This window comes from Scomber japonicus, chromosome 7, assembly GCF_027409825.1.
Source record: "Scomber japonicus isolate fScoJap1 chromosome 7, fScoJap1.pri, whole genome shotgun sequence".
Taxonomy (NCBI): Eukaryota; Metazoa; Chordata; class Actinopteri; order Scombriformes; family Scombridae; genus Scomber; species Scomber japonicus.
In genome coordinates, this window is record NC_070584.1 from 31,192,070 (window position 1) to 31,214,589 (window position 22,520).

At 38.7% G+C, this 22,520-nt stretch overlaps 2 non-coding genes across 2 annotated transcripts; one reads left to right on the forward strand and one right to left on the reverse strand.

Annotated features, from left to right (window-relative positions):
• Positions 1–5,409: 5,409 nt before the first annotated feature.
• Positions 5,410–5,481, reverse strand: trnah-gug (transfer RNA histidin (anticodon GUG)). The gene has a single exon. It is a non-coding gene; the product is annotated as a tRNA-His (tRNA).
• A 1,120-nt stretch (positions 5,482–6,601) lies between these two features.
• Positions 6,602–6,673, forward strand: trnah-gug (transfer RNA histidin (anticodon GUG)). Its single transcript has one exon. It is a non-coding gene; the product is annotated as a tRNA-His (tRNA).
• Positions 6,674–22,520: the final 15,847 nt, after the last annotated feature.

Genomic DNA, 22,520 nt, shown 5'->3' on the forward strand with positions numbered 1-22,520 from the left:
AGGAAGAAAGGAAAGAAAGGAGGAAGGAAGCAAGGAAGAATGGAAGGAGGAGGGAGCAAAGAAAGAAGGGAGGAGGGGAAGAAGGAAGGAAAGAAGGAACAGTCAAAAGAGAGACGGGGTCAATTTGACCCGGGAGGACGACAGGAGGGTTAATAGTTCTGTTGCTAAAAACAGGAAGGAAAGGAGGAAGGAAGGGAGGAAGGAAGGAAAGAAGGAAGGAAGGAGTGAGGAATTTAGGAGAGAAGGAAGGAAGGAAGGAAGGTAGGAAGGAAGGAAGGAAGGAAAGAAAGAAGTAAGGACATAAAGAGGAAGGAATTTAGGAGAGGAGGAAGGGAGGAAGAAAGGAAAGGAATTTAGGAGAGAAGGAAGGGAGGAAGGAAAGGAAGGAAGGAAGGAAGGAAGGAAGGAAGGAAGGATGAAATTTGACCCAGGAGGACGACAGGAGGGTTAATAGTTCTGTTGTTAAAAACAGGAAGGAAAGGAGGAAGGAAGGGAGGAAGGAAGGAAAGAAGGAAGGAAGGAGTGAGGAATTTAGGAGAGAAGGAAGGAAGGAAGGAAGGAAGGAAGGAAGGAAGGAAGGAAAGAAAGAAGTAAGGACAAAAAGAGGAAGGAATTTAGGAGAGAAGGAAGGGAGGAAGAAAGGAAAGGAATTTAGGAGAGAAGGAAGGGAGGAAGGAAAGGAAGGAAAGGAGGAAGGAAGGATGAAATTTGACCCGGGAGGACGACAGGAGATAAGATCAATCAATGAATGAAACTTTCTTTATAATAGTAGTAGTATTTCATTCAGGTTAATGTAGTTCAAAGTGCTTCACAGTTAATTGACAAGCTGCAACAGCATGAAGAGGAATAAAAAGCTTCTATGTTCTCTAAATGCAGCGGCTCGTCTTTTAACTAGTAAAAGAACGAGGGATCATATAACTCGAGGTATCGGCCTCCCTCCTCCTCCTCCTCCTCCTCCTCCTCCGCTGCTGCTGCTGCTGGCTTCCTGTGAGGCTCAGGATTGATTTTTAAGACTTTTATTGCTTGTTTTTAAGGGTTTTAAAAGGTTTTGGCTCCACCTTATTTGAGCTTTTATATTCTCATACTCGAAAAGCGAAAAGCACTGAGGTCTTCCACTCAGATGCTCCGGGATGTATCGGCTCGTAAAAATGAGGCGACCGAGCCTTTTCTGCCTCGGCTGGAGAAGAAGTTTATCTGTTCACATAAGAAGTGCAGAAAACTTTGAAGTCGCTGCTAAAATTAAACTGACTCTCTTCTCATCGGCCTTCACTTGAGTTACTTTACACACCTTGATTTCTCTTTCTCACAGTCCAATTATGTTTAACCCTCCTGTCGTCCTCCCGGGTCAAATTGACCCCATCTCTTTTGACTGTTCTTTCTTTCCTTCCTTCCTTCCTTCCTCTTTCTTTAAGTTTTCCTTCGTTCTTCCCCTCCTTCCTCCATACTCCTTTCCTTCCTTCCTCCTTACTCCCTTCCTTCCTTCCTTCCTTCCTCCCTCCCTCCTTCCTCCCTTCCTTCCTTCCTCCTTTCCTCCCTCCCTCCTTTCCTTACTCCTTTCCTTCTTCCATCCCTCTTTTCCTCCCTCCTTCCTTTCCTTCTTCCATCCCTCTTTTCCTCCTTCCTTCCTCCATCCATCTTTTCCTCCTTACTCCTTTCCTTCTTTCCTCCCACTTTTCCTCCTTTCCTTCCTTCCTTCCTCCCTCCATCCTTACTCCTTTCCTATCTTCCTCCTTTCCTTATCTCCTTCCTTCCTCCCTCCCTTCTTACTCCTTTCCTTATCTCCTTCCTTCCTTCCTCCCTCTTTTCCTCCTTTCCTTCCTTCCTTCCTTCCTTCCTTACTCCTTCATTCCTTTCTTCCTCCTGTGGACAACAGGAGGGTTAAAATAAATAAATAAACTTTTAATACAACCCTTAAATTAAGTTGTTTTTTGTCATATAAATGATTTAAATGCTGACTCATCTATATTTAACACATAAAAAAAATATATTACACCCCTTAAAATCAAGGGATTCCCCCTCGGTTGGGAATCACTGCTTTAAGTTATGTGAGTGTTTTGGCTGCTGAAAAGGAGTTCAAAGGTTGCTATGTGTGTTTGGGTGTGTGTTTGAACATCTGTGGAGTAATAAAGAGTAAATATTAGTGCTGCGTGTTAGTTTGTGTGTCTTAAAAATAACAGGTCAGGTCTTCGTTCTGCTGCGTTTAACATATCTTGTGTTTGACTTTATGAACTGAACTGTTCTATTGTTTGTGTGTGTGAAAGGAGGAAGGAAGGAAGGAAGGAAGGAAGGAAGGGAGGAAGGAAGGAAGGAAGGAAGGAAGGTAAGGAAGAAGGAAGGGAGGAAAGAAGGAAAGAAGGAAGGAAGGAAAGGAGGAAGGAAGGGAGGAAGGAAGGAAAGAAGGAAGGAAGGAAGGAAGGAAGAAAGGAAAGGAGTAAGGAATTTAGGAGAGAAGGAAAGGAAGGAGGAAGGAAGGAAGGAAGGAAGGAAGGAAGGAAAGGAGGAAGGAAGGAAAGGAGGAAGGAAGGGAGGAAGGAAGGAAAGAAGGAAGGAAGGGAGGAAGGAAGGAAGGAAAGGAGTAAGGAATTTAGGAGAGAAGGAAAGGAGGAAGGAAGGAAGGAAGGAAGCAAGGAAGGAAGGAAAGAAGTAAGGACGAAAAGAGGAAGGAATTTAGGAGAGAAGGAAGGGAGGAAGAAAGGAAGGAAAGGAGGAAGGAAGTGTGTGTGTGTGTGTGTCGGCACTTTTATTATTTTTACTCTATTCCCTAAGGGACCTCTGTATGCTCGAGATGTAAAAACCCAAAAAGAAGAACATTTTAATCTAATTCAGATCTTTTTTTTTGTCAAAGCAAGTCACACAAAAAAACACTTTTATTTATTGTCCCTCCTGTGGGAAGTTAAAGCTCCAAAAAAAAAAAAAAAAAGTTGATTTGCATTGGAAACAAATAAAACTGTTCTACCTCACTGACACACTTTTCTCTTCCCTCAAGAAAAACAAGCTTTTAAAAAAAAAAACTCAATACTTCATTTAATGGCTTGTTAAAAATCTGTTTTTTGGGGAGTGACCTGGGAGCTGAATAGTTACCGTAGAAACCACAGGACTCCTACGGACCCTTAACAAGTCTTATATTAGATTTTCAGTATTTATAAAGGTCGTTAAATGTCTTAAACCAGAGGTGTCAAACTCATTTTCATTCAAGGGCCACATACAGACCAATTTCATCTCATGTGGGCCGGATCATTAAAAAGATGGAGGGAAGGAAGGAAGGAAATAAGGAAATAAGAAGGGAAGGAAGGAAAGACAGGCAAAAGGAAGGAGGGAAGAAAGGTAGGAAGGACAGATGGAAGGAAAGAAGAAAGGGAAGAAGGACAGATGGAAGGAAGGAAGGAAGGACAGAAGGAAGAAAGGGAGGAAGGACAGATGGAAGGAAGGAAGGACAGATGGAAGGAAGGAAGGAAGGAAGGAAGGACAGATGGATGAAAGGAAGGAGGACAGAAGGAAGGAAGGACAGAAGGAAATAGGAAGGTAGGAAGGACAGATGGAAGGAAAGAAGAAAGGGAGGAAGGACAGATGGAAGGAAGGACAGAAGGAAGAAAGGGAGGAAGGACAGATGGAAGGAAAGAAGGGAGGAAGGACAGATGGAAGGAAGGAAGGAATGAAGGACAGATGGATGAAAGGAAGGAGGACAGAAGGAAGGAAGGACAGAAGGAAATAGGAAGGTAGGAAGGACAGATGGAAGGAAGGAAAAGAACACAGGAAGGAAAGTGGGCCAGATCGCGCCCCTCGGCGGGCCGGTTCTGGCCCACGGGCCGCATGTTTGACACCCCTGTCTTAAACCAACCATTCCTGCCAAAATTGACCCGCTTTGGTTTGACTGTTTCAGAGCATAAGGTATAAATTATCACTAAATTCTGTCTTAGACCTTTTAATAAGCCAACTTTACTCCCAACTTTTATACCACATATTATTTCAGACATTAAGCTCAATAAGCCTCATTTAAATGAAACTATACTTCATATTTTTTAGTTAACGCCTGTTGTCCTGCCTTAAAATGAACCTGAGGGCAACAGGAGGATTAAAAAGTCTTGTTTTTAATTATGGTAAGTCTTCAGTTTGGAGGTAATGCCTGGTTGCATAAGAACTAATAATAATAATAATACAGTGTTGTCAAAATTAACAATTCCAAGTAAATTATAATTAAAAATGTCATTATTTAATTAAAATGCTGCTTCTGCTTTTTTAGTTTTTAAACACAGCCTAACAGTGGGACACAGTTCATTGCATTTGCCATTAATTTGATGACATTATGTTATTTTACCTTTATTAGAGATACAAAAACATCCTTGTTAGTATCTATATTTATTGAACACACTGTTGTTTATTAAGTTACTGTTACGTTTAAGCCTCTCAGACTTGTTATTGTATGAATGGACCATTATATGACGCAATAACCAAGTCCTCCACTTTCACTTTCACTCTTTCAGGATGTAGGTATTAAATAAAGTCCACTAATGATCCTACCAGTCCTAAGGGGACAGCTCGCTGTGATCGTATAGTGGTTAGTACTCTGCGTTGTGGTCGCAGCAACCCCGGTTCGAATCCGGGTCATGGCAGGTTTTTTTTATGGGATTACTTTGGCTCCTGCACACAGTTATAAAGACGTGTTTGATTATTCACTACAGGCTTTGAAGAAAGAGTTGCTACCTGATAATCACAACAGAGCGTTATCTAGCAATCTAATTCAATCCAATACAACAACTCTGATATAAAGTCTACTTTTATGAAGTTTATACATTTTCAGTTTTTGCTTACATTGTCAAAAAGGTGATAATTCTGCTTTATGTTTATTATTGGGGTCATAGTGGGTAATGGTGGTGTATGAGGGGCCATGATATTGAATGGTGTTCCTAATATTTTGTCCACACCATTAATATACATGAAAGGGACAAAATATAAGCAACACAAGTCAATATAATGAACCCTAATGCACCACCGCTACTTAGTATGACCTCAATAATAAACATAAAGCAGACCTCAATCATCACCTTTTTGAAAATGAAGCAAAAATTGAAAATGTATAAACTTCATAAATATATAATTTATATCAGAGTTGTTGTATTGGATTGAATTATATTGCACAGGTGTAGCTAATAAAGAGGCTGGTGACTGTAGAAGCACTACTGTATATGTGGTGCAATATAATGTACACACTGTTTCCCTATTGGAGCAAAAGTAAGAAAAAAGTTTCCTTGTTCACTTGGATGATGCTACTGTAGGATATTTAATCAGCTTGTGACAACCTGCTCTAATGCTCTGTTGTGATTATCAGGTAGCAACTCTTTCTTCAAAGCCTGTAGTGAATAATCAAACACTTCTTTACAACTGTGTGCAGGAGCCTTAAAAAAAAAACCCTGCCGTGACCCGGATTCGAACCGGGGTTGCTGCGACCACAACGCAGAGTACTAACCACTATACGATCACAGCGAGCTGTCCCCTTAGGACCAGTAGGACAATAAGTGGACTTTATTTAATACCTACATCCTGAAAGCGTGAAAGTGAAAGTGAAGGTATTTGTTATTGCGTCATATAATGGTCCATTCATCCAACTAGAACAATGCAGCATGTTTACTTGCCATAAGACACACGCTCATAGATTAAAGCAGTGAGAACAATGTATATTTGTATATGAAGCCACCCCCCCCCCCCCCCTTACACACTGATGAGGAGATAAAGTGAAGCATAGAAATGTATGTGACTACATATATAAGGTAAAGAGTAAAGAAGAAACCAAAAGGAGAACTTGCCATACAAAGGTTTAGGGATTGTTGACAGAAGATAGGTTCATATAGAATTTATATAATACATGCAAAAGGGTTCATTTGAAAGTATGAGTACCTGTAGCTGCAGGTGTCTCCAATGATCTCTTCAGTCTCATTTACTGAGGTCATGAGTATTAATAATTGAAGGGAAATGGACAGATTTAGTGAGGTATAATAGAATAATTGTGGTTTACTTTGTGTGAATTGTAGTCAGGACCTGAGCTATTTAACTACATTTACTAACCTGATAACGTCCAGGTGTTTTTAATGGTAGATTTGATTTCAAGCCGGACCTCAGGGTGCAGAGGCTGGTTGAAGTCGGTGCTGACCCAGTGCAGAAGGTGGACTCCTCTAAAAGTCTTGGTGTAGAGGCAGAGTAGTCCTTCATTGTGGTTCAACAAACACCCTGATCCTGCAGGACACCGAGCACACCAACTTGTTTCTGTGGATGAAAGCAAGCAGGAGGTGCTGTATTTGATTATTTGATTTGGAGATAAATATATAATGAAAAAAAATGACATATACATTTATTGGAGATACAAAAACATCCCTGTTAATATTTATATTTATTTAAATTTATATTGATATCTAAAAATCTGCACACTGTCTCCCTCACTGTTGTTTATTAAGTTACTGTTACATTTAAGCCTCTCAGACTTGTTATTGTATGAATGGACCATTATATGACGCAATAACAAATTCCTCCTCTTTCACTTTCACTCTTTCAGGATGTAGGTATTAAATAAAGTCCACTAATTACCCTACCAGTCCTAAGGGGACAGCTCGCTGTGATCGTATAGTGGTTAGTACTCTGCGTTGTGGTCGCAGCAACCCTGGTTCGAATCCGGGTCACGGCAGGTTTTTTTTATGGGATTACTTTGGCTCCTGCACACAGTTATAAAGAAGTGTTTGATTATTCACTACAGGCTTTGAACAACAAGGCTATCTAATTCACACAGCGATCTGTCCCCTTAGGACTGATAAGACAATTAGTGGACTTTATTTAATACCTACATCCTGAAAGAGTGAAAGAGAAAGCGGAGGAATTTGTTATTGTGTCATATAATGGTCCATTCATCTGATAACATGTTAACTATATAAAAGTAGCTCATATTAATGGTGATAAGCCTGATTGTCATGTCCTCTCATTGGATGATTGAGTCAGCCTTTGTATGTATCTTTATATTAAAGTTTAGAAATGCTGCATGATGAAGATCTGAGAGGCTTAAACGTAACTAACTTAATAAACAACAGTGAGGGAGACAGTGTTCAGAGGCTTTTGTTTAAATGTTTAGATATCAATATACATTTAAATAAATATAAATATTAACAGGGACTGGTGTTCCTAATATTTATATATATATATATTAATGGATTGGCCAAAATATTAGGAACACCATTCAATATAATGCACCCTAATACACCACGATCACCCACTATGACCTCAATAATAAACATAAAGTAAAATGATCACCTTCCTGACAATGTTAACAAAAACTGAAAATACAAACTTCATAAATGTTTAATTTATAGTAGAGCTGTTGTATTCAGGGTATCTGCATATTTTTAAAGTGCAAATTTAATCACTTTTAAGAAATGAAGCTTGTGGTAGGTCTATATTTGGATAGAAATGATAAAAATCAGTTTAGAAACTAGTATGTGTGATATATTAATGCACAGAGAAAGCAAGAATGCATCACTTCTCTTTATCAAATAAAACATTCAATTGAATAGGAAATATGTATCCTAGTGGACATACAACTCATAAAAACCAAAAACATACAAAATATTTAAAAAAATACACACATGAGATAACTAGGATTTTATTTCATCCCCTGCCTGTTTAAGGGTTAAAAAGGACTTAAAAACACATTAAATTTGACTGTAAGTGGGCAGCAGCTCTGCAACCACATAAAACATAAAATCCCTGGGTGAAGATCACACCCATTTTTGGCTTTTACTGGACAGTGGGCAGCAAAGAAACAAACAGTTTTCACAGTAAAGCCCTTGTGGTGTGTTTTCATTGCTCAGACTCACTTATGTTGCCTCAGTTAAAACAGCCGGTCTGTCCGTCTCTGCGTCCCACCACTCCCATCACTTTTTAGAGAGGGCTTCCTTTTGACAGCTTCCTCCCCCATAAAAGGAGGCTCCTGTCTGGGCTTTGAGGGACTGCGCGGCCTCCTGGATGACAGATGGATGGGTGATGTAAAAGGAAGAGGAAGAGGAAGAGGAGAAGGAAGAGGAGGAGGAGGAGGATGCTGTGAAGTAGATGTGTCCTGTCTTGTCTTTTTTTGGTCAGTCATGAAAAAAGAAAACAGAAATTTAAAAGTTGGGCAGGAGGAAACATTTGGGCTGTGAGAGACGGGAGCAATTACTGTCTGAGACGTCATCCACCCCGAGAGAGGGAGAGAAAGGGAGGGAAAGAGAGAGAGAGGGAGAGAGAGAGGAAGAAACAGACAGACAGAAAGAGAGGAGGGAGGGAGAGAGAGAAAGACAGAAATAGAGAGAGACAGACAGACAGACAGGCAGAAAGAGAGAGAGAGACAGAAAGAGAAAAAGAGTGCAAGAGAGAGAAGAGAGAGAGAGAGAGAGAGAGAGAGAGAGAGAGAGAGAGAGAGAGAGAGAGAGAGAGAGAGGCAGAAAGAGAGAGACAGACAGACAGAAAGAGAGAAAGAGAGAGGCAGACAAAAAGAGTGCAAGAGAGAGGAAGAGAGAGAGAAAGAGACAGACAGACAGAAAGACAGAGAGAGAGAGAGAGAGAGAGAGAGAGAGAGAGAGAGAGAGAGAGACAGACAGACAGACAGACAGAGAAAAGAGTGAAAGAGGGAAAGAGACAGACAGACAGACAGACAGAAAGAGAGAAAGACAGAGTGCAAGAGAGAGAGAAATAGAGAGAGAGCGAGTGAGAGAGAGAGAAAGAGTGGGGAGCAGCAAGAAGGAGAAGAATAAAGGAAAGGAAGGAAAACCAAAGGGACTCCTGTACTTCCCCTGTATCCGAGCAGAAGGAGATGAAAGGCAGCAACACACACATAAAAAACCCCATATATATATATATATATATATATAAAGATAGATATATGGGGGTTTTTAAGTAATACTGTCTGTAACTTTCTTTCTGTGGCTTTTTCTTTTCAAGGAGGACATGCGTAAGGAGCTGCTTCCTCAAATAATAACTAAAGAAATAAGAACACCAGTGACCTCTTTCCTGTGATAATCAGTGTTGGAGAATAACTTATTTAATTACAAAAGGAGGGTTTTTCCTATTTTTTAAATATTTATTGCTGTTTTTAATTCTTTGAAATCAATATATATTTTTATATTTTATAAACAAATCATGACCTGGGCTTATTTGGAGCACACATGGGCTTACAGTAAATGGTGTCACGGTACCAATTAAGCCCACTTTTGACTTTTATCATAATATCTTCATTTTATATTCCAAAATCTACATGAACTAATGAACACATTTTATCGACTGATATCGACTGATAAATATACAACTCAAAAATACAAGTGGACCATCGTACTTTTATATGTGCTAAACAAGGTAAAATTAACTCATTCTTTGGTCCATTTCAGTGAGGATTAGCATCCGTTAATGCAGCATCAAAAAAACAGCATGGTTGCTATGGTTACCCCTCACTTTATTTAACCTTATGCACTGATTTTTAGCGCCGTGGCTGATTATTTTTACCTGTTTTCTGTTGATTTTAATGAACACCTGTCGACCAAGTGGAGCGGCTCATCAGTGTTTGTCCTCCGGTGGTGTTTCAGAATCGAAGGGGATTACAGCGGGGTTGCGTTTGATAACTGAAGGGCAAAAAAATTGGGAGTTTTAGCTATTGCCAAATTAATGTTTTTCATGTTTGTGTGCTTTCATGCTGTGAGAAGAGACGAGGAGTCAGTTCAGGGAGGTTTTTTCAGAGAGGAAAAAAGGTATGAAAGGAAGGAAAAAAGGGATGATGTTAATTTCCCCAACATTGTTAGTTGTTGAAATTAAATGAAATTTTTAAGTATGTGTCTACTTCCAAAGTGTTGAGTGACAGTATAAAAAAGAAAGTCCAGCCCAGCATCACCAAAATAAAACAGTTCAATAAATTGCCAGGGTTACAATAGTTAACTAAAACGAAAACTAGCTGTGAAAAAAAAATTTCTTTAAAGACAGTGTAAAGTGAATTCAGACATTTTCTTCTAAACACATTAAATAGGTCATAAATGTATTTCTAAAAAAGGTGTAAAAAGCATTTCAACCATTTAGATTTGAATTGTGGAGCTAGGCTTCACAAACTGTGTTTCAACATTTCTATGTTCAGGATTTAGTGATTAGCATAAACCCGCCCCTGCCGCTGTAGAGGTAGAAATACATTCAGCGCAGTACTACTACAGTCTACAGTTAGCTGAGTTAGCCACCGAGCTAGCTGCTGAGCTATCAGCCGAGTTAGCCGCCGAGCTAGCAGCCGAGTTAGCCGCCGAGCTAGCAGCCGAGTTAGCCGCCGAGCTACCAGCCGAGTTACCAGCCGAGTTAGCAGCAGAAAGCTCTTACATAGTGTCTATGTTTCTGGTAGAGGTGGTGACTTTGATTGACAGGTCACACTTGGTAGGGGGCGGGGTTTGGGAGCAGAGAAAGAGGCTGATTTTTACACAACTTTGAAGCTTAATTTCATATATTTGGCGATTTTTTTAATCATTCAAATTTGGCAGGGTGGTTAACAACACACTTTTCTGTGGTATGGCAAACTCAGAACACATATTTATTCTTACTTTTTAAAAAGAAAACTGAATAAACACTACTATGAACAATGTAAAACCAACTTTAAAAAAAAACAAAAATAAAAACTAATAAAACATTTCATAACTATAATAACCCCAGGTGTAACACTTGTATGCCATGTTTGCTGTTATCAACTTGCAGCAGCAGTTTTAATGACCAGATTTTGTAGTTTGGCTGTGTGGGTGAAGCCGGTTTTTGGAGCTTTGTGAGTCTAGATTAGGACAGTCCTCTCAGGTTGTCTCACTCTCACACTCACACACACACACACACACACACACACTCACACACACACACACACACAAACGCAGAGCTGTAATCATTCCCCGTGCTGATCAATAAACCTGATAAGAACTCCATCCCGCCAGCTGGCAGTGACTAATGCTTCTCCTGAGGGTCAGAGAGAGAGAGAGAGAGACAGAGAGAAAGAGTGAGAGAGAGAGAGAGAGAGACAGAGAGAAAGAGTGAGAGAGAGAGAGAGAGACAGAGAGAGAGAGAGAGAGAGAGAGAGAGAGAGAGAGACAGAGAGAAAGAGAGGAAGAGAGAGATGACCAACCATCTGTATCTATCAGACAGAAATCATAAAAACAAAAGTGAAATGTGCCAGTTGGACTTTCTGTTGCTATTTCCACATTTATAACATCGGCTTCATCAGTCTATTTTATACTGTTAATAATCTTTTTAGGCTTTTCCACCTTAAATAAGAGTCAATACTCAAATTTAAAGCTATACAATAAAGCTGACGTAGACAAATTTGGCCCTATAGGCCTACAGCAAAAGCACTTTTATAGTTTACATCAAAACTTTAACATCATTTTTCCACAAATCTACAAGTAACAAAATAAACACAAAGCTCCTGTAAATCCTGATAATTGTCATATATCCTAGTTGGAGCTAATCCTGCCCCCCGACACCAGCAGAGGCATTAAAACTCATGCTATCATGCTGAAATTAAGTCCAATAAACCTTCCAGAAATGAAAGTTTAATATGTCAATTAAAACAATTTTTGGCTAGTGGAAAAGAAATGCTGTGTTGATGCAATTTTTTTAGATACAATCTTTAACAGTGTTGTAAATCTGTTTTTATACTTAAATAGTTTGGTTCAGAGTTAAAAACGTCAGGTTCATAATTTAAGTCTGTTTTTAAGCAGCAGTCATGTGTCCATAGCTGTAATCATTCCTGCTGTTCATACTGATTATTAAAAGATCTTCAAATGCGCTTTCAATGGAAGTGATGGAGGACAAAATCCACAGTATGTCCACACAGTTATTTAAAAGTAGCTTATATTCAGCCTCAGCAGTCTCAATTCATGTCAACACATTTACAGTCTTTTTAGCATCAAATAGTTTTCCCCTGTTGAACTGCGGTGGAAGAATAATAAGAAAAAGAGGGGCATCCTAAACCTGTCCTTAAAATCTCTCAACAACTTTTGTCTGGACTGTTGTGAAATGTTCTAGACAGAGAGAGAATAAACTCTGATGACTTTGGTGATCTCTGTATATAACTTTCCCTACACTTAACTTTATGACCAAAATACCTGCAGAAATAATCCCATTAGCCTCAGTTGTACTTTGTGTTTAGTGTTAATTAGAAAGTCACTAAATATTTTCCCCTGAGCCTCCCTGAGTGACTGCAGGAAAAAGCACGACCCTCGCTCCTCTTTACATAACCATAATTTTATTTTTATCATCACACCAAGTGTATGTAGTATTAGAGAATAAAAGCAAGCAACGGCTGGCCTTTTCCTGCCACTATGTTTAATCTTTACATACTGTTCAAATTCTACACCCTCACAATATGTATGTATAAAAAGAGTCTAAACCAGATTTTGAACCACAGATCTGTTCAGAAAGCATCAATTACTCATGTGAGTGATCAGAGAGCAGAGAGAGTGTATTTTTTTTGTTTTACACCACTCATTTTTGGAGGAAAAACATCTACTATCGCACAATATCATGTCCTATTTAACCTAAGACATAAAAATATAACATAGCAATAATGACTGAAATGTTATTTTATTCAAAGTGAAAATGACAAGAACTTTATGGAAGTGTGGGGTTTATTGTATAACCATTAGAGCCATCAGTCTTCACTTCATCATAAAAGGAAATCCTCATAACCACTATCTTATTAAAACTATGAACTATTCATTTAATTAAAAGACTCCTTAAAATCCATATTGGCCCCAATAATCCTGTATTGGTCGAGCACTAGTAGTCTAAATAAGGGTAAAATATGACCCCGAACAGCCTCAATGGACAAAAAGGACCTGTATAAAATTTCTAAATATTTTAATTTTTGTGCATTTTGGCCCACTTTAGGAAAAGTCATCCAATTTCAGGGTAAAAGAAAATGACATTTGGGGTGTTTTTTTTATTGTTTACAGCTGTCAAATGTCAAAATTGGTCAAATTTGACTAATAGCAGTGACTCTTAAAGTTTACCCTGTTGGGCTCTGACTGCTGCAAAACTTCATTTACAGACAAGTTCAGCTATTAAAATAAGATGTTAGCTTAGTCCAACTTTTGTGAGGAGCAAACAGCATGATTTCTTAAGCAAAATGCTAATCCTCTTTATAACCACCCAAACTGTGTGCACTTCAGCAGGATTAAGGTGCATGACAGCAGCCCTCCTATCACTAAAATCTCACACTGTTTAATTAGACTACACGTTATAAGATTTTAAAAACATACCTTTTTGATGATCTTTAAGGAAAATTAGCCAAGTTAAAAACGAAATCCTGGAGTTGGAAAAAAGCCTTTGTTTTCTGCACAAAAATAGCTCAGGTGTTTGTCTTCCTTTTGCCAATTAACTCCAACATTTCATTAAAAAGTTAATCTTGAATAAAGGGCATGGATAATGGTCGCTTAGCAACGGTTACTCCCGGTGTTATGGTTGAACTGGTGACAGTGTTAACTGGTGACTTTCTCCTCAAAACCTTTAATTGTAGTTTTTAATTATTTAAAAATACACAATCATCTGTTTAATATCTAATCAATCATGTTAGTTAAATTGTGTCCTGTTGGACTCCTTCACCTCTCGTAATGTATGTAATGTGAGAAGGTCACCAGTTCAACCGTAACACCTGCTGGTTTGACCGTTGTTGGGTCCGCTTCATTTGCGCCTGCGCATCAGTAAACATGTAACGGCGAAGGCGGGAAAACTGTTGAATGGAGTCTAACAGTGGACAGGAGCTTGTTTTATGTTAAACTGAGCGACATTCATCAATGATGCTGAAATTTGGCGATGGGCGGATCTGCCGGCTACCATAACAAAAAGGTGTGTAAACTCTGCCCACTCAACGCGCTACAGGTGTCCAGCGGACAGAACCAGAAACATTTGACTGAACCTCCCAAGAGCTAAACAAAGCCCGCCCATTTAGAATGGCAGGCATAGTTGTGATTGGTCAATTCTACTGTCATTTGAAATTCCTCTATAAATTATAGCTGGATAACCAATCACAGAGCTGGAAGCAGCATTTTCTACCTAGCAACTGTGAAGTACAAACATTCTGATTGGCTGAGAAAATTGGTTTATTTTATTTAACCCTTCACGTTCTAACGCAAATTAGAAAAATAGATTAGATGGTTTGCAGTATCTCACAGAAGTGAGTACACCCCTCACTTTTTTGCAAATATTTTATTATATCTTTTCATGGGACAACACTATAGAAATGAAACTTTGATATAAGTGTACAGCTTGTATAGCTTATAGATTTACTGTTAAATTGTATCAAAGTTTCATTTCTATAGTGTTGTCCCATGAAAAGATATAATAAAATATTTGCAAAAATGTGAGGGGTGTACTCACTTCTGTGAGATACTGTATTTCATCAGGAACATTTTGTGAGTCCCTTCGCCATACAATAGTGAAACACTTAATTTGAAAAGAAAAATAGTAGTAGTAAAAGTATTTAAAATATTGAAATAATAAACAAAATCTATCCATTTAAAGTTGAATAAATACATTTTAGTATGAAAACAGGCCCAACTAAGATGGCATGTTAGTATTGTCACTGACTGTGTTTGCAAGCATTTAGCTCACTGACCCTCAATGGTCTTATAGAGCTGCTGACATGCCTGTAACTTCTTTTTAGTCTTGATAAATGGCAAAAAAAAAGAAAAAATGGAGGATTAAAAGTAATAATCTTGTAGCTACAAAATACACAGACACAAAGGTCACAGTTTGTGTATCTCTCCAACATCTTCTAGTCTTGACTTCTTCACTTGTACTGCTGCATGCCCAGCTCAAATGATGGCATTTAAGAATCAATCATTACTCTGATATTCAAGTCTTTTTTTTCTCCTGTTTGACATTCACCTCCTTAATCTGGTGAATCACTGCGTTGCACCTCAGTGAGCAGATTACTAATCCTCTGCTCGTCAGCAGCGAGGAAGGCTGATGTGACAATGAAGGCTAACTCCTCAAATAATAAAAGGGATTAAATATACATTGCATAGATATCACCGTCTCAGCAAAGCCCTCGTACTTGGTATGGGGGGGGAGGGGGGTATTTCTTTCCATAATCACAAAGATCATCTAATTATTCATTTTCACTCGGCTCTCAAGAGCTCATCTACATCAGCTTCACTCTCTCTGAAGGCAGCCTGTCTGATTACTGTGATAATTTCCTCTTCACATCTCTCTCTCTCTCTCTCTGTGCTCGGTACACATACAAATAACACTGCACAACTTAAATATCAAGGTATTGTGGAGCAACATTAAGTGTATACTGCATCTGTTCTGCACTGCGACAAAAACCCCACGACTCAAACTTGAATAACAGTTAAATAACTTTTATAGCAGTAATTAACTTGAACTTGACACAGTGTACTTGTGCTGTAGTTTTCCTCATTACTCTGTGTCACGCCCCCGACAACAACATGCTGTACACTCATCAGCTGAGCGTTGCTGAGGTTTAGTTTAGTTGAAATATATTCAGGAGAAACTATTCAAGTTGTCCAAGTAAAGTGAAGTTTGGAGACACAGTTAAAAACAATGCATCGCTTCCAGATGTGTTTTAACTCTTAAACAGGTAGGAATGGAAAATGAGATGAGAAAAATAAAATCCTAGTTATCTCATATGCACCTAAGTACAACTTTTCCGTAAATATAGTTTTAAAATATCTTGTATCTTTTGGATTTTTCATGAGTTGTATCTCCTTTAAGATATATTGGTCATAATGGTAAAAACAACTGAATGCTTTATTTGATAAAGAGAAGTGATCCCAGATAGCAAAATTCTTTTGGCCCATATCTGGCCCACACCTGACATGTTCATCCGGCCCACATACAGCATGGAATGATGGCACTTGGGCAGTCCGCTCATGTTTGCCAAAAGTGGGCCATAACCAAGCCATCACAATGCCAGATGTCAACCAAAAACACACCAAATAAACCAGTTCGGCCAAGACTGGCCCAAATATGTTTCAACAAAGGTGGGCCAAGTATGTTTCCTTATATGTGGGCCTCTTTAGGCTCACATCCGGATTAGTCATTGCCATACTTGCCATATTTCGGCCAAAGATGGGCCATATTCGTTTTGTGATATTTGGCCCAAATGTAGCATTTACTACATGGGCCAGTTTAGGTTCACGTCTGTTTTGTCCGGGCCAGAAGAATGCCTACAGTGCCGGATCATTGCCTCAAGTGGCCCACATTCGCATGCTATCTGGGATACATTATTGCTTTCTATGGTCATTAATATCACACAGTTTAAGCATTTTTATCAAAGTATAGATGTACTTCAAGCTTCATTTCTATCAATCTAGTCCTACCAATTCAAGACACATACAACTGAACAACCACTTTAACCCAATCATGCTCCTAACAGGATGTTAAAGAGTCTGTATCTCCTGGTGCACGTTGCCTGTTTATAGGTTAAGATATTAAAAAACAACAAAAAAAGTTAATTGACCTCATTAAGAACTTTTAAAATGACATCTCCTGCTTCTCCCTCATTGAAAAACACAGAATCTATGAACATGCTCAACTACTCCGACTTCACCACAAAGGCCAAAGTTTCCTTGTTACATTAATGTAAGATGCTCAATGGACCACAGTTGGCTCCAAACTAGTTGTGATTCACCCCTTTAACTCAAACTTTTGTCTTCCTGCTGATGAAAGTTTGGAAAACAAACATCTGCACAGAGGAGCTTAAACATCCGGTTGAAAATGGCCTTGCAGATGTTTTTAAGAGGATGGAAGTGCATTCAATTTGTTAGATCTCAAGAACAAGGTGCAATACTTTTTTTTTGAGAAACACTATAAGCCCTATAATTTAGCTGCTAGTGGGAGTGATTGTTTAATTGTGTACTCAACAAACATGATAGGATATTCAGTCTTCACATGTACTATTACTGTTTATCTTCTTACCAATGTCCATTTTCTGCACAGTCCATCACTTTTCACATAACACTCAATAAATATAGGCCAATATAATGGATGTGGATGTCCAGATGTCCAGTTCCTGTCCTGCTACTATTATTTTCAATGCCTTTTTATTTCCCCTTATCTCTCTCTCTCTCTCTCTCAACCCAAACTGGTCAAGGTAGATGGATAGAGCCCTGTTCTGCCTGAGGTTTCTTTCCTTTATAAGATGTTTTCCATCACTGCTGTCACCAAGCGCTTGCTCATGTGGGAATGTTGGGTCTCTTTGAGTTTGATTAAAGGGTACAGTCCAGACCTGCTCCATGTGTAAAATGCCTTGAGATGACTTTTGTTGATAGATTGATTGATAGATTGAACATAGTCAAAAACCATTTGCCTCCTTTTTTTTTCTTCTTCTTCTTCCTCTCTTCACAATAACCTGTGACCAGCCAGGCCTTTTACTATGTACCCCCCCTAGTGTTTGGGAGGAACATTACATTCAACCCAAATCAAATATGTGGCTCCTACAACACAATAACAATACAATAACAACTTTCATTTACAAGAAAAGTCCACTAGGCGCCTTTAAGCCAAGTGTTGTTTCTGATGTAACATTTTAATCGTATGCCAAACCATTAGAGAAAATGAACATCACATATAAGATCTGTTGAATTTGAGCGACTGGTTGAAAGTTAGAAACTTAGAAATCCTCTTCCTCCTAATTACTGACATGAAGATTAATGAATTTCTCATTTCATGTTGTTTGGCTGTATAGAAGCATGCAGCCTGCTGACTGCCAACCGCCAACCGCCCCCCACCACCCAAAACTCACTGATTCATTATGCATGGAGGCCTAGATTCCTATGTAGAGAATGAATAAATGCATCATGTTTAAATTATTAAACTGTGACAAGACCTGCATACCTACAGCTGATTGGTTGTTTATGCACAACCATGTAGAAGTTAGGTAAGCAAACCAACTCGTAACTCAATCTTGGGACGTCCTGGACATCCTGACGGGGTTTGTTTTTTTAAAACTCATCTCGACGCAGCACAACAAACAAGAGGCCGGCGACACATGGAGACGCCAAGAGGAAGACCAAGATTTCCATGAATTAGGAAAAACACTGATTAATTAAACATCAGAGAGGCTTCGGCTCCTGAATTCCTGCCACCGCCGCCTCTCCGTGTTTGGGAGGAAGACACACAAGAGTTGGTCTATATGCTGAAGATTGACATAGATTCAGAAAAAAAATAAATCACTGCTAAAACTGACAAGGGCATCAGCTCCATCATAACAGGAAGTTTCTTGGCAGAGCTGAGTGGGAGGCTGGAAAGAAGACATAAAAAAGATATGTTCAGAATAAATGAAGAGAAGAGAGGAAAGGCTCATATTAGTGTTTAAAAAGTCACACGACACAACACAGGAAGGTCATGATTAGGTCTATTTCCAGATTTTTTTTTTTTTAAAGATTACAGTCATTACAGGAATTATCACATCCTCACTTTAAAAAAAAAGAAAAAAAAAGACATTAGGAAAATAAAACTTGAAAATCAAAATCATTGAATCAGATTTTTGTAGCATATTTTCATTACATTACATAGAAAATTTAAAGTATTCATTTCATTCGTAACATCTCTTGAACATAAAAATTAAAAATCAATAAAAAAAAAAGTTTCAGGTTTGCTTCTCGCAGTCCATTTGTGCCTTGTTTTTAAAAATCCTTCATACACATCAGCATTTAGCTTCCTTCAGTCATCAAAACTGCAGATATTACATCAACCAGCTTTATAAAGACAAAAAAACCCAACAAAACTCAACAACATGAAAAATAAAAAAGCAAGATCATTTTTTTCTTTTTAAAAAAAATCAAATTCAGATGTAGCTAAATAAAACAGATTGCCATAACTAGATAGAGTCTATGTCTAAATATTAAAATAAATCACTTTCCTTCATTTCTTAAGAGCAAGAACCAATTTGCATATTCACAGATATTGTAAAAAAAAAAAGAAAAAAAGTGATATTTTCATAAAATGTACACCACCGTTCCTTCATTAGAAAGTACAAAAAGAATACCTACTTTAGTGTTTGTTTTTTTAATAAAGTAAAAATAATGACTGTTTGTGTTTTCTGCTCTTTTTTTTTCTTCTTCTTTTCAAAAACAGCCTCCAGCAGCCACTCAGTGTCTTATTGCATTTTGATTAAATACAAGCAGCTGCGGACTGATTGTGTGTGTGTGTGTGTATGTGTGTGTGTGTGTGTGTGTGTGTGTGTCTAGTTTTGTTCAGTCAGGTCAAAACTTCTCTTATACCTGGTCTCATCCAGGTGTGGCAGTTACATCTGTGCTGAGTGACAGAAAAAGGCTCGTCACCTGTAAAAACTCACCTAAAAGTCATCCTCACATATATTTTTCTCCATTTGAAGACAGATTGATGTCAAATGTCAAAGTCAAAACTCTCCTCAGTAAAAAATAAACCAAAAAAAAAAAGTTCAAACATTCAAAACATTAAAAATAAAAGAGCTTTGTGAAGGATTGATTGAAACTGTCCAAACTGTTAACCCTCCTGTTGTGCTCAGGTCAAGGAAGGAAGGAAGGAAGGAAGGAACAAAATGAGGAAGGAACGAAGGAAGGGAGGAAAGAGAAAGGAAGGAAGTGGGCAAAGAAGGAAATGAGGAAGGAACGAAGGAAGGGAGGAAAGGAGGAAATAAGGAAGGAAGGAAGGGAGGAAAAGAGGGAGGAAGGAAGGAAATGAGGAAGGAAGGAAGGAAGGAAGAAGGAAGGAAGGGAGGAAAAGAGGAAGGAAGTAAGGAGAGGAAAGAAGGAATGAGGAAGGAAGGAAAGAACAGTCAAAAGAGATAGGGTCAATTTGACCCGGGAGCACAACAGGAGGGTTAAAGTCAAGATGTCTCTCACTGTCACTGAAAGTCTCTATCTCTACCTCTGGTTGCTTTAGCACATTCATCTTCATTTGATACCTGATGTTCAATGCATTTTTTATTATTATAAAAGGGTCAGTTCACCTAAATCCCAGAGTATCGAGCCATGCAGATAGTTTTTAGCTCTCTACCAATCTTAAAGACACTTTCCAGCAACGTCCTTCCTAATCTAAAATAACCCACACAGACATCTGATAAACTACTTAATGCTGAAGGTAATTTAAAGTAGTCACAGTAAAAGGCTGAGATATGCTCGATAAGAACTAGCTTGTACTGTACGTGTTGTCAGACCTCGTTGAAGGTAAAAGTGTTCAGCCTTCAGTCAGAGAGAGAAGTGGGAGATACTGTACTAGGAAGACATGATCATTTAAAATATGGGGATAACAGCAGCGTGCATTTTTCAGATAATCTCTCCTCTTGACATTCAGGATGTTGCACTTGTTGAATAATAAAAAAAAGGAGCCTAAGTGAGACATTCAAACCCTGCTTATTTACTTAGGTTCACACTGTCTGTCATAGATGCTGTTTGACAAGTATACTGGCACTTTAATGTCTGTGTGGAGTAACTGGGATGTTAAACACTGCAACACACACAAAGAAACATTCAAGATCTCAAATCTCCAGCACACACACACTCTGAGCTCTCTGAGGGGTTTTTAATTTGGGTTAAAGGTAAACATATGTCTTTTTTTTTTAACTTTTGAGTGAACTGACCCTTTAATAGTTTGGCTCTTGTTGTGAAATCCGCTGCTCAGCTTTAAAATAAACGGAGAGAGAGAGGGGGGGGGGGGGGGGGGGTGTTTGGAGACACTTGTGCTATAGTGTGTAAGACGGAGACACGGAGACAGAGATGGACTGAGATAAAGATAAAGTGAGACAAAGCTTCTTTTCTCTTTAACAGCTCCACATTCCTCTCATTCTGCTGGGCTCGACCAGACCAGACCAGACCAGACCAGACCAGACCAGAGCACACCAGACCACAACAACTACAGCTGGATCTGTGTCCGTTTCGGTTTTTTGTGTCTTCTGGGAAATTTCTGCTGGTTTCTGAGGTCAGGAAATCCCTACAAGGACGGACACAGCGGTCACTTATAGAGGCTACTTCAGGACCTCGAAGGGAAAAAAAAGGTCATGATGTCTTGTGCTAAAACAACCAGGGCAGCTCGATCCGGCTCCTTCTACTCTTCTTCTACATCAGTATGGGTGTTTTTTTTTTTCTTCCTTCCTATTAATATCATCTCATCAACACTCCTGACTCACTGCTTTAAATCTGAAAAGTCAGAAAACTTCCAAGACAAAGGATGTGAATTACTAAAATATTAGACGTTAGATGTTTTAAATGCTTTGACTTTGGTTTTCACTTTTTCATTAGCAGATGAAGTAGAAATAAAAGAGAGAAATAAAGTCTCTTCTGCATGAATTATTACTTCTTATTTCACTCAAAACAGATTGCTTAGAAAAAAAAAAAAACAATATGACAAAAGCAACCTGTCTTGACTGAGCTGCTAATTTATGTCTTTGGTCTGTCACTTAATGATACGCTCGATAAAATACACTTCTTTCATCTCTCTCTCTCTGTCTCTCTCTCTCTCTGTCTCTCTCTCTGTCTCTCTCTCTCTCTCTCTCTCTCTCTCTCTCTCTCCCTCTCTCTCTCTCTCCCTCTCCCTCTCTCTCTCTCGACAGCTCATTATCTCACCTTTATTTTTCTCAAAAAGCAACTTTTCACAAGCCTGCCCTCCACATGCCGCCCGTTAATCCATCTGTCCATCCATCCAGGCTCTACGTCAGGTTTTTTTTTTGCGGGTGGGTGGGTGGGTGGGTGTGGGGGGGGGGGTAAATAATAAGGATTCACTTTCAGTTCAGCCACTTCAGGAAAATGATTTTTGTCAGCAGCAAACATCTGGAAGCAACTCTTTAACTAGCTTAGATGTCATGTAAATTACCTGAATGCTGTCCTAAATCCTGCTTTTATTTGTATTTGCTAATTAAAGGTGTTTTTTGTTAAGGTTGTCAAGATACTAGAATTTTAGATTTTGACAAATATTAAAATAAAAATACTCATAACTCTTTTTTTTCCCCCTTATCTCCCCTATTCTCTCATCTGTGTAGCCTTAGATTGAAAATATGATTGTAGATTGTGATAGATTTTTACATTTGGCTTCGCTTCGGTAGTATCGAGTATCTTATGATGTGTGATTAATTGGTAAAGTTTTGTTGTTTTATATTTCACTGAAAAATACAAAAAACATTTTCTAGGATGACTAGAGAGAAAGAAACATCTGCTTTTCAGATGGATTTTATGGCTCTGCACTGTGTCTTGCTGCCGGAGGCCACCGCTTAATACTAGAAAGGGTTTTCAGCTGGAGACAGGGGGAAATGCTAAATAGCTGCTGTTTATGCTGGACTCCTAAAGTTTACCAAAAAACTACTTCAACACCTGGAAACACCTGGATTTTGCACAATTTATATTTCATCATTTAGTGTTTTAGTACTCAAAATAAATAACCATGACATCCTAGATTTCTTTTTTTAACCCTCCTGTTGTCCTCTAGTCAAGGAAGGAAGGGAGGAAGGAAGGGAGGAAAGGAAGGAAGGGAGGAAAGGAGGGAGGAAGGAAGAAGGAAGGAAA